General features: G+C 39.0%; 1 pseudogene; it reads right to left on the bottom strand.

Annotated features, from left to right (window-relative positions):
* Window positions 1-7,053: 7,053 nt before the first annotated feature.
* LOC135709337 (uncharacterized) lies at window positions 7,054-8,333 on the bottom strand (annotated as a pseudogene).
* Between the last annotated feature and the right edge of the window lie 2,778 nt (window positions 8,334-11,111).

The raw sequence follows: 11,111 nt of genomic DNA, 5'->3' as shown, positions 1-11,111 counted from the left end.
TTTAAAATCGTTAGTTTCCACCGGTTGGGATTATCCTCAATTTTTATCTCGCACGGAATTTTAATACGCCGATTTCGGCTTATTAGATCTCGGTTTTTTAAATAGAATGCAGCCAAATCAAAATCTGCACTCACTGCTCTCACACACAGAAAAAAAATTGTTGAATATTACATCCAAACAGCTGCACAGAGGTCATTCCGCTGGTTGTGTAATATTACGTTGTACGATGAATACCGATTTTGCGAACAAAATTACATCTATTGGTCGGTATTACAATTGTTTTTGCTATGCACACATGCATGAGCATCAAATGTAATTTTTCTGTTTACACGGCGAATGAGAACGACTCAAATTTGAGTTTAGTTCACTCATAATCGCCAAAAGTGCAGGAACTCAGCGATGAGTAAAATTTGTCTCATGATTTTCTGTGGAAAACCTAAAAAATCTGCCGGAAAATGAGGAAATTGACGAAAATTTTATTCAGTCTCGGAGTAGTACCAATAGACTGAGTGAATCCAATCTTTACTTTTCTCAAATTCGGGAATTTTTCCCTGGGAAAACATGAGGCAAATTAACTCATCGCTGAGTTCCTGCACTTTTGGCGATTATGAGTGAACTAAACTCAAATTTGAGTCGTTCTCATTCGTTGAACAAGATAGAAGTAGGTTATTCGAAGACGGCTTCCAACGTCAACGGCAGATCCTAAAGCAGCAATGAGCAGAATATCTAGACCAACAATGTAAATAGGCGTAACAACCAAACATAAGAACAAAGGTTGCGTAGGTGTGTTTTGATTATGTTTGGTTGTTCCGTCAATTTCAATTGTTGGTCTAGTACTCATCTGCATAACTGAATACACTCACACCTTGAAAGTCTAATGTGAGAGAGAATGATTACGTTCTTTCCTTGTTCTATCCTCTCTTGGTGCTTACCGAATGTTGTACATATTAAAATTTATTCTACATTTTTGAAAATCTGCATTGAATTGCGTATTATCCTCGATGGAGCTTACCGCCATGAGAGTTTGATTTTATAATTTGGAGCTGTCCACGTAAACGCTATAGAAGAGGGGGAGGCAACAAGACTGAATCCCAATCCTTGTCAAATAGTAATGCTTGTCAAATTGAGAAGCAAGCAGCAGATAAACGTGAACAAAAAAAAAAAAAAAAAAAACTATACGCAATAGTGACATAGGACTTCATGGTCTTATATAATAAATGTTATTTGTTAACTGCAGCAGGAGCTTGTGTTTTGTGTAAGAACAGGAATTTGAGCGGGGTTCGCTCTGTTTATACTCTTTAGTATGACTATGATTGCCCTGTAAAGTACCTTTTGATATGAATTTTAGTTGGGACATGTTCAGAATTAAACTCTTTTGGAAAATCTTGGTGGGCCCGAAAAGGGCCGATGGTAGTACATACTTAAAGCCTTTGGAAGAAGGGGATGACGTGTAGGTAGTTTGATCAGCAACATAAAATGGTGGATTTGTTAGTTATTTCGACGTTTTTGGACAATGCTTGACATTTACTCCTTGTTCAATAGTTTCTTTTTGCAAATCAAAACTCGGAAGCATTGTTATCGATACGTAGAAATATTTCTGATCGATTGGTGATAAAATTATTGAAATTGGTCCAGGGGCAGCTGAGTTATTAACGTTCAAAATCTTTCATAATTTCGTTACACGTTCCATTCACGGTTTGTTACAAGTGTACCCCCACATAGAAATCAGAGACGTAGTCCTACGTCAAAACACTATATGTGTGCGTGACGCTGAGAAAATTGTAAGTACGGATGCTGCTTACATAAATTGACGAGAATACGTAAATTCCTCTATGTTCTAAAAAAATTAAAAAATATATATTTGAACGTATTACCGGGTAACACTTTTCACCAAATTTTGTGTTTTAACTTCAACTTTCTTCATAAACAATATTTCGAAACTGATTTTTCTCTTTGAGTGTATCTCTTTCTCAAAAGAACATTTAAATACCTGCAACCAGGGCGTCACAATATCAGCTTCAATCGACCAAATTGATGCGACGAAGAGACTGCTGGCTTTCTTTTTCTGTTAAAGTCGAACAGCTTCGCAGCATTCTAGAACCTCAGTAGGCGTGCACAAACAAATGTTCAATCGCTTGTCTCTCTTTCTCCCGTCGCTCCATTGGTCTTCCTTTCAAGCTTCGGTGAAACGGATGAGCGAAAGAGCGCTCGACTTTGATAGTTTTCTCTTTCATGAAACACATCAAGAGAGGTTTCATGACGTATATTACGGAAAATGAAATAACACATTTAAAGCATTTCTCACGTGAAAACACGTGAAGATTACACGTAATATTTTCAATTTATCTTCCATCCACACATTTATCAAAAAAAAAAAAAAATTAACGAAAACGGGACATAACGCATTTTAAACAAATTGAAAGAGCGGTGATAGAGTGTTCGTGAAAGGGGATTGAAAGCCATAATGAGGTTTCGTTTAACTAGAAAATCGACATTACTTACATTGAAAGCAATGAGCAAAGCAACGACGAGAAGATCCACAGTAGGGTGCTTCATTCTGAAAAAAGTGATGAATTTCTGATGGGCCACCCTCCAGTTCGATTCATAGCCCCAAAATATGAACCTGTGCAAAAATTGGTAAAGATTGATGAAGGTTTAGAGGTCGCGCCAATGATTTGAAATTTGTATGGGAATTACTATGGAAGAATTTAAAAAATCGCTTATATCGCTATAACTTTGCTTCTACTTGTCCAAATGTCGAAAAAATTTAGTATGTTATTGCTATGGCAATAAACAAATAGCCTACAGTTGCTACGCTCAGTTTTGCAGCGTATCAAGAATTATAAAAATGTGAAAAAATGGCAAAATAGGGTAAATTGACAGATGAATATGTACAAGGCAACAACGCCAATTTCATCGCAACAACAACAGGCTTGTTGATCATTGTCATGACAACCACATATTTTTTTTTTCAACGTTTGGACAACTACAACCAAAGTTAGAGCAATGTAAACGAAAATCAATAATTTCCCATACTAATTCACCAAAATCTCCATACAAAATCCAAATCATTGGCGCGACCTCTAAACCTTCATCAATCTTTACCATTTTTTGCACAGGTTCATATTTTGGGGCTATGAATCGAACTGGAGGGTGGCCTATCAAAAATTCATCACTTTTTTCAAAATGAAACACCCTAATCCACAGCCAGTGTTTCCTTCTAAGCGTGCTTCTTTTTCATTATCATTTCTTGTTGATAGTCTAGCTAGGCGTTATAGAAATGAAGCGTTGAACACGTTTGTATGAGAGAAACAAAACTCGAGTTCATTTTAGAGCTTCGAAAATGTAGAGCCCTGCCTGCAACTTCTTCTCCGAGATGTCATTTTGATCTGATAAGTCATTTTCAAGTTAAGATTCAACAAAGCATCATTGAATTTTCAATAATCAACAGCAGTTTTTTCGTTCAAATTCAAAATTCTGCCGATGAAAATGTCATCAATGTGTTCCGGTAGGCCAGTAGAATGCAATGATGACATTTTCGTTGGTAGAATTTTGAATTTGAAATGACGAGGCTCGGTAGCTCAGTGGTTACCGTTTCTGCTTACTGAGCAGAAGGTCGGGAGTTCAATCCCAGGCCCGTCTCCTTCCTTGCAATTTTTCACTTTGCCTTATTCTATACCCACTAGATTTTAATGAAAACAAATTCTTCTTTAACACCGATCGCATCACTTACCACAGTGCGGGTCCTGATCTAAAAATAGAAATTGGATGAGTGCACGCGCGTGTGTGTGTGTGTGTGTGTGTGTGTGTGTGTGTGTGTGTTGTGTATTATAATCGCTCTACCAAAAACGATCCCTACGTGTGCGTGCAACCTTTCCCCACATCCAACATCCCAGTGATTTCTCGTGGAAGCGCAGAGGATTTCTCGGTTTCCTTCACAGCGAGTACCACGTCAACACATTCCTTCCCATTCCCTAGTTGACCTGCATTCGGACACGGCCGGCGCTGGTATTGCTGAATATTAGATCTCCAGTTCTTATTACACATTGAGGATGAATGTTAGTCCCAAACATCATCTGTTGGTTCTCTGTGTAATTTGCAGCTGATCTGGTAATAACAGAGCAGCAACCGTGGGCGGTCAATCATGCTCATGCTTGCATGCTTGGTAGAATTTTGAATTTGAACGAAAAAACTGCTTTTGATTTTTTGATGATGATTGAAAAAACGATGATGGTTTGTTGAACCTTAAATTTTAAGTGTTTTTTTTTGGTACTAACATGGAGAAAAGTATTATATTGTAAGATATACATGTAAAGTGTCTCGAAAATACTGAAAAACTGCTGTGGTCAATTCAGCTGATTTAGATCGTTAGCGTTCAGTTTTTAGGCATTCAATCTGGTTTTTCCTCGGTAGAGAACATTTTTCGACTGTCTTTCAGTTTCTCCCACTTTCGTTCTACTGCTGTCAGTTCCAAGTCTACGTGCAGAATCACTTGGTTGGATGAATTTGCGCTCGTTCAGCAGCCGAGGATGGCTATTTTGTTATTGTGGTGTTCGTGGGAGTGAATAAATTTTCCCATGCTTGCCCGACTGGAGCGGGAACCGAACCTTCACTTTGTGACACACGGAACGTACGCCTGAAAGACGGGTGAAGCCACTAGCCGTACGACCACCAAGTCCATTAATCATTCAAGTTCCATCAGGTGCAGCTTAATTATATCCAGTACGTTGTCCGCTCATCCCGCAATCATGAATTAATGAAAATCCAGCTAATCCCGAATTGAATCGTAAATTGACACACGACCGCCATTATTTCAAACCGATAATCCCTCTCAGCCGATGTGAATAATGATCCCGGTCGGAGCGGATAACATTGTGTCTAAATAGTTTTGCGCAAATGTACCAATGCAGGATAGATGTTATAGGTTATGTGAGCTAGGATGCTTTCTCTCCTTCCAACCTAAGCTGTCGGGTGATATTCTATCCAATATCCGCTCACGGTTCAAACTAATTACTGATCTGATAATATTAATTGTCGCTCGGTGCAAAACAATACGACATCCCGCAGCAGCTACCTAACGGCAAACCAGTTCGGTAAGCTTGGTGGCGCGAGGTAACACACACATTCATTACTCTGCACAAATATCCGCATTCCTCACAATCATCATCATTATCATCATCATCAGCATCATCGTCATCATGCAGGACCAGGCCAAACGAATCGAGGTTAATCCAGCCACCTACCTGGTGACACAAATTTATGTAGTTTGAAATTAATCTACTCGCATTTCTGATACCACCGGACTCCGACCGATTCCGCCTTTACCGGTTGTTGGCTTTGTGTGTTGCGATTATCTTGGGGTGGCCTGAGAATTATATCCAAACTGCGACACTATTCCGTGGCCTGGCAAGCCAAATTTATTCGACCATAAATCCACCAATGTTCGACAGCGGGCACATTGCTCGATTGGTTTGGTGATTCGGACTGTAGGTGTGTAGGTGTAATACTAAATAAGTGCTCTCCGAGGGCTAATTGTGGACCGGTGAGAAATCCAGAAAAGTTGCATATTCAATCTGGTAACTCTAAATAAATAGCTGGACCACTCAGTTTCAAATTTTCCGCCCGAATGATTCACATATCAACCGCACAGAGCCACAGATTATAGAGGACAGTGTTTCACCGAACCCTGCTGGGAACCCATATACAATCATTAGTGTAGCGGACACGTGCCATTAAATAACAACGCAAAGTTGAGCTTTTTTTCTGCACTCGCCGCTATCCTCCTGGGATCTGTGCTGAGCTTACACAGCAGCAACTTAATTTACGCAGTTGATGGTGGAATTTCGGACCACCGGTGAAAAGGGGAACCTCGCGCAAAAAGGGCTCGCTGAGCCTAAAATCTGACCTATTTCCAATTTCGTGGTGGTGCTTCTGCTACTGCTGCTACTGCAGGGAAAGCCGTTCGACAGATGTCATAATACATAAATCAAGTACGATTATCCGCTACATAAATACTTGTTTCCGAAAGCTGGATTGCGTGTTCCGGAGGTGTAGGAATGCGAGGACTGCTGCGTTCTATGTGGTTATGCATGGCTGGAGATATTTGAATAGTGGTCCAATTTGTAGTCTATTTTTAAATCCCTCGTTAGTTAAGGCGCAACTGAGTCATTCAAGGTTAAAAAGCAAAAAATAAATAAATAATAGAATTTAAACCATTACTCTTTTATATTTCTCTGAAGCCTTGCTAAAATTTAACAATTTTGACTCCCGGCTCATTGTATAAGTCAACAGTAAACACACAAAACTGGAAAGAGTAGTGGACCCCATTTTTGAACGTAACAAAATAGTGTATTCTCTAATGTCGTTTACTTCCCACACACTAAGATTTTGTTTCCGTGTTCGGTAAATTTTACCGAAATTAGAACAGCTGAACGTTCGGTAAAACTTTTACCTTCATTTTAAAGGCTATTGAATTTGAAAATAATATCAAAACATGTTCAACCATGTTTAAATAATCAAATAAAAGTCATTTTAGTGGAGATTTAGTTTCAAAGTAGCTGAAAAGCAATTGAATTGAATTGCATAAAATTTACCGAAAAGTTCAGCTATTCAGATTTCGGTAAAAATTACCGAAGTCGGCGATAATTTCTAAGTGTGCATATAATTTTGGCAGTTTCACGATATTAACCTGATAAATTCAGTTGCGACAGACCTCTGCAGCGAATTCCGCAGAGAATGATATAAGTTGACCTTGCAGACGATGTAATGATCTTTTATCTTTCGACGTAGCACTACGTCTGTGATTTATATATGGGGGTACACTTGTTCAAAACCGAAATTGGAACATGTAACAAAATTATGAAAGATTTTGAACGTTAATAACTCAGCTGCCCCTGGAACAATTTCAATAATTTTATCACCAATCGATCAGAAATATTTCTATGCATCTGTTTAATTAAAGACTTTATTATTTTTCAAAATGTCACTATTGAAAATTGCACGAATGCTATGATAATTAAAATTATCACCAATTGCTTGCGAAAAGCGATTTGTCTAACACAACAACACTTCCAAAATACTTTTTTCCAATCGTTCATAAAGCAACTTCACCGTGACGAAAGCGCCAAATTGCTGATAAGTCTCAAATTTTGTATCATATTCCTACTAACATTCAAAATATCGGCAAATATGTCAGGATCTGATAGCAAACGGCGGGCAAGGTTGCCATTATTGGAACTACCACTTCCTCCTGGTTTCGGACGGTTAACCTGTACTTTGAAATGTTGTTCAAGGCAGTCTGCAATTCGTCTGGCTTCCAACTTCACTTGCGGGTGAGTGAGGGCAGGATGTCCTGGTACTGGTTTTTTGGCTGCTGAGCGGATGGCCCACTCAACGGAATTCAAACGGGCATGGAAGAAAGAAGGTCCAATTTTTCCGCTCGTAGTGTCCAAGCACAATGGACATGCACACTATAGCATTTGCAACTTTTCCGTCGATCATCGAATAAATGGCTTGCGCTGTAATGTGAAGCTCAATATTCTTAACCGTAACCACCACGGGTTCATCCTTGATTTGATCTATCTCGTAAAAAAATGCATCGAACATTTTCCGGGTTATGACATCCGTTTCTTTTGTCCAGCATAGAGAGCGGGGGCGGCAGAAATAATCCGATTGCGGGTTCGGATTCTGATAAATCGGTTCACCGGTTTTCTTCAGCAGTTGCAATAGTATATAATTTTCTGAAAGCATATAATTTTCTGAAAGCAGCGAATCGTTGTTACCAAGAATATTGGATTGATTGTAGTGGCTAAATCCAGTCGCTGAGTCAGGGCCTTCGGCAATCCTCACCACACAATCAATCGGTACGGTTCTGTAGTCGGCACAGAGTTCAAATATCTTGGATCTTACGTCATCCAGTTCGAGGACCCGTTCGACATCGTTCTTTATTAAATCCCGAACGGAAACGGAGGTCGACAGATAACCGTCTGCCCAATTCGGTGAAGAAATTGGTGGAATGATAGAATTGCGATATGAAATCATATCCGCCCAAGATATCAGATGTTTTATGCCGAATTCGTGTTTCATAAATTTGATGATACCTTGAATAAATTCATATAAATAGCTCTCTTAAAATTTACTGACAATTTGAGGTGCGACAGATACTAGAAACTATTTAATTAAGAAATTTGTTTCATAGTATAAGTGTTAAATTGAAAAAAAAAAAACAAAAACTGATTTTAATACCTTGATACTTTGATTTGCTCAATCCAAGTCTGGTTTTCAGCATCAAAGACGATTCGGGAGATGGTTCAATCTTCTGGTACACCTCTGGCGTATTCAACGTATTCTTCGCCCAGAACTTCGTGACTGCTGGGCTTTCGAGTTTGCGTGCAGCAGCTTCTGCTGCTCTTAGCAGCTTATCTAAGGGATGATCACGGGCTAGCCGTTGACAACTTTTAGCTTTGGATTGTTCCGTAAGATCATTGAACTGGAGTCGTTTTCGTCCTACTTTTCGATATAGTGTGCTTTCAGAAACCGCCGAGGAAGAGTTGTAGTCGGACGTACTTGAAAGGCTGTCGCTTATGCAGGATGGTGATGTTGTTCCAGAATTATTGAAAGGAGAAGCTGGTGATCCTGATTGTTTCAGCTTTAAATCAAAATCACAACAAGTTATTCTTCTGATTATTTTTTCTTTAGGCAACTCCTTCTCGAAAAATCGTTTTTTGCATCCATGCTTCGACCAATAATATTTGAAGCTGCTAATCCATGCTTTCACTGTTGGCTTGATATTTTCTTCTCGTTCCTTCCCTTTACGACATGAAAAACGTAATAATTCATCTTCGGATTGGTGTTGAAGATACAATTTCGCGATGTCACCGTTAGAAATCAGGTTGACAATAGTTTCCCGATTGCGATGATATCCGCTGGGCTGTTAAAAATTAATTGCAATCGATCGTGCTTAAGCTTCTGTGATAAATACATATCACACTTAAAAGTAGGTCAAGATATATTCTGTGTGTGTGTATTCAATCTAACCCCCACTGGCCGGCAGTGTTATTATGGAAGAACTCTCTCTACAATGTCGCATTTATGGTCATTGTAGACAGCTTTAGTCCGGGAGTTAGAAGGTGATAGCTCTACTGCAGATCCAGCAACCCATTTCAGAATGTCTGGAGAGTCACGCCCATTCCGAGGTTACTTTCACTTACAATAAGCCCCGCATGTATGCATCACCGTTATCAAATGGATATTGGTATTACATAGGGGAATTTACGTATTCTCGGCAACCTAAGCAGCGACCTTCTTTCTATAGCCTTTTTCTCTATGGAACGCACACATATGCAGTATTGGTTTGTTGACAATCTTTTGCTACCAGCTGCTCTAACAATTTCAGTCGAAAGAATAGTCAAAAACTGTTTTGAAACGCTTTTACAAAGCTCTAATCTTCTCTAGTGAGAGCGAGTATTGCCGGCAACCAGTTTTTCTTCGGCAACTGTTCCATTTGAGCTGCATGTAAATCTGCTGTTCTATTATCGGCAACTCGAAATCAGCTACAATTTGTAGTGCGTGTGTTTCATTTCAAGAAAACCCTGCCAGATTGCTTTTTCTCAGTGGTAAAAATATAGTCAAATTGAAGCTGAAAGCATAAAGAATCGTTTACATGCATTCAGCGAAGTGTTTTCGTAAGAAAATCCAGTGAAAATAGTGTTTCAATTTGGGTTGCCGAAAATAGTCTGTCATGCCGAAGCCGTCATTTCCCCTACACGCTTCCAGGTTCGAAAATATATTTTTTCAAACCTGGCATGTATTTAGTTTAATTTTGATATATATGTTTTTTTAATAATTGGAAAGCTCTCACCATATTCTGCTCTTTCGCCGTCGTTGATTACTTCTTTTGGAATCCCTTGGACTTTTTCTCTAACGCTTCGTATTTCATTCCGTGCTTCACCGGCAATTTCCTTCCGTAGATCGTCCTTGGTTGGTTCTTATATGATTCCGCCTTTTTTATTCGGTTTCATTTAATTGAATTGAATTGCTATGGTGATCTGGGACGAGGCTCACGTCCAAAGTCGCTGTTCCACCGAGCGCTCCGTGTGCGAAAAGAGAATGAAAGAAATACGAAAGAGATCAGTTTCAAGAAGTGACAGTTTCATCAGATTCCCCAAGTAACCATAGTCAAGCAAAGTAAGAATATACAAGAGAGTATATGGTTACTTGGGTACTTATATGGCCGTCAGAATGGTTCATCGGTTGCGAAGTGAAGTATTTCTGAAAGTGATACGTAATATTTCTCAATGTTTTGAATTTATCCTAACGTTACCTCAATGTTATATCACAGACAAGCAGACACAACACGTTGAACATTTATAATTGTAAACCCTACCGCCATCTGTCGTATATACTTTGATGGGCAATACACTCAACAGATGGTTGTAGTGTGTAAACGTCAAACGCTAGGGAATTGATTATGTGCACCACAAGTGGCGGTACTACCAACTAAGAAACATTTAAATTGACCGTTAAAAACAATTCCGATGAAGGTTTCAAGAGTGTTATTCTTGCTTGTATGTGATCATACCTTCACTATCGCAACTTCGAGTAATCTGCGAAAGTATTTGCATTTTTCTCAGGCACTTTTGATCTAACTGCAATTACTCTCTCTATACGCTCTCTGACCGAAGCGCAGGGAAGTAGGCCAAGATATATTCTGGACATAAAAACAAAAACATCGTGATTTGATGTGTCGCATGTCCATGATCTGTCCGATCGAAAATTGGTCCATGGTATTCCAAAACATCCGGTAGTGGCCTAAGAGGTGGTCGGAGGTACTCTTTGAACAGCTAATTTTGACATTTTATTAAAAAATAGTATGAGACTATTCAAAAGTCTTTTTTTAGAAATTATTGTGATCTACCATACATTGAAAAAAAATTACCCCATTTAAATCCGGTATTACTCTGAAATCAAGTGCCCAATTACAGTTCTTCAGAAACATATCGATAATTAACAAATACAACTACAGTACCGGACAAAATAATAAGACCTCGTGATTTTTTTTCTCTTCAAAAAAATTTGATGAGCTATGAGCTGTAACTTTTCAGGACGGCTTC

Source organism: Ochlerotatus camptorhynchus, unplaced genomic scaffold (assembly GCF_037179485.1).
Source record: "Ochlerotatus camptorhynchus isolate MF236.1 unplaced genomic scaffold, CSIRO-AGI_Acam_v1.1 ptg000357l, whole genome shotgun sequence".
Lineage (NCBI taxonomy): Eukaryota > Metazoa > Arthropoda > Insecta > Diptera > Culicidae > Ochlerotatus > Ochlerotatus camptorhynchus.
The sequence above is the reverse complement of the archived record's forward strand: the minus strand, read 5'-3'. Positions and strand labels throughout refer to the sequence as shown.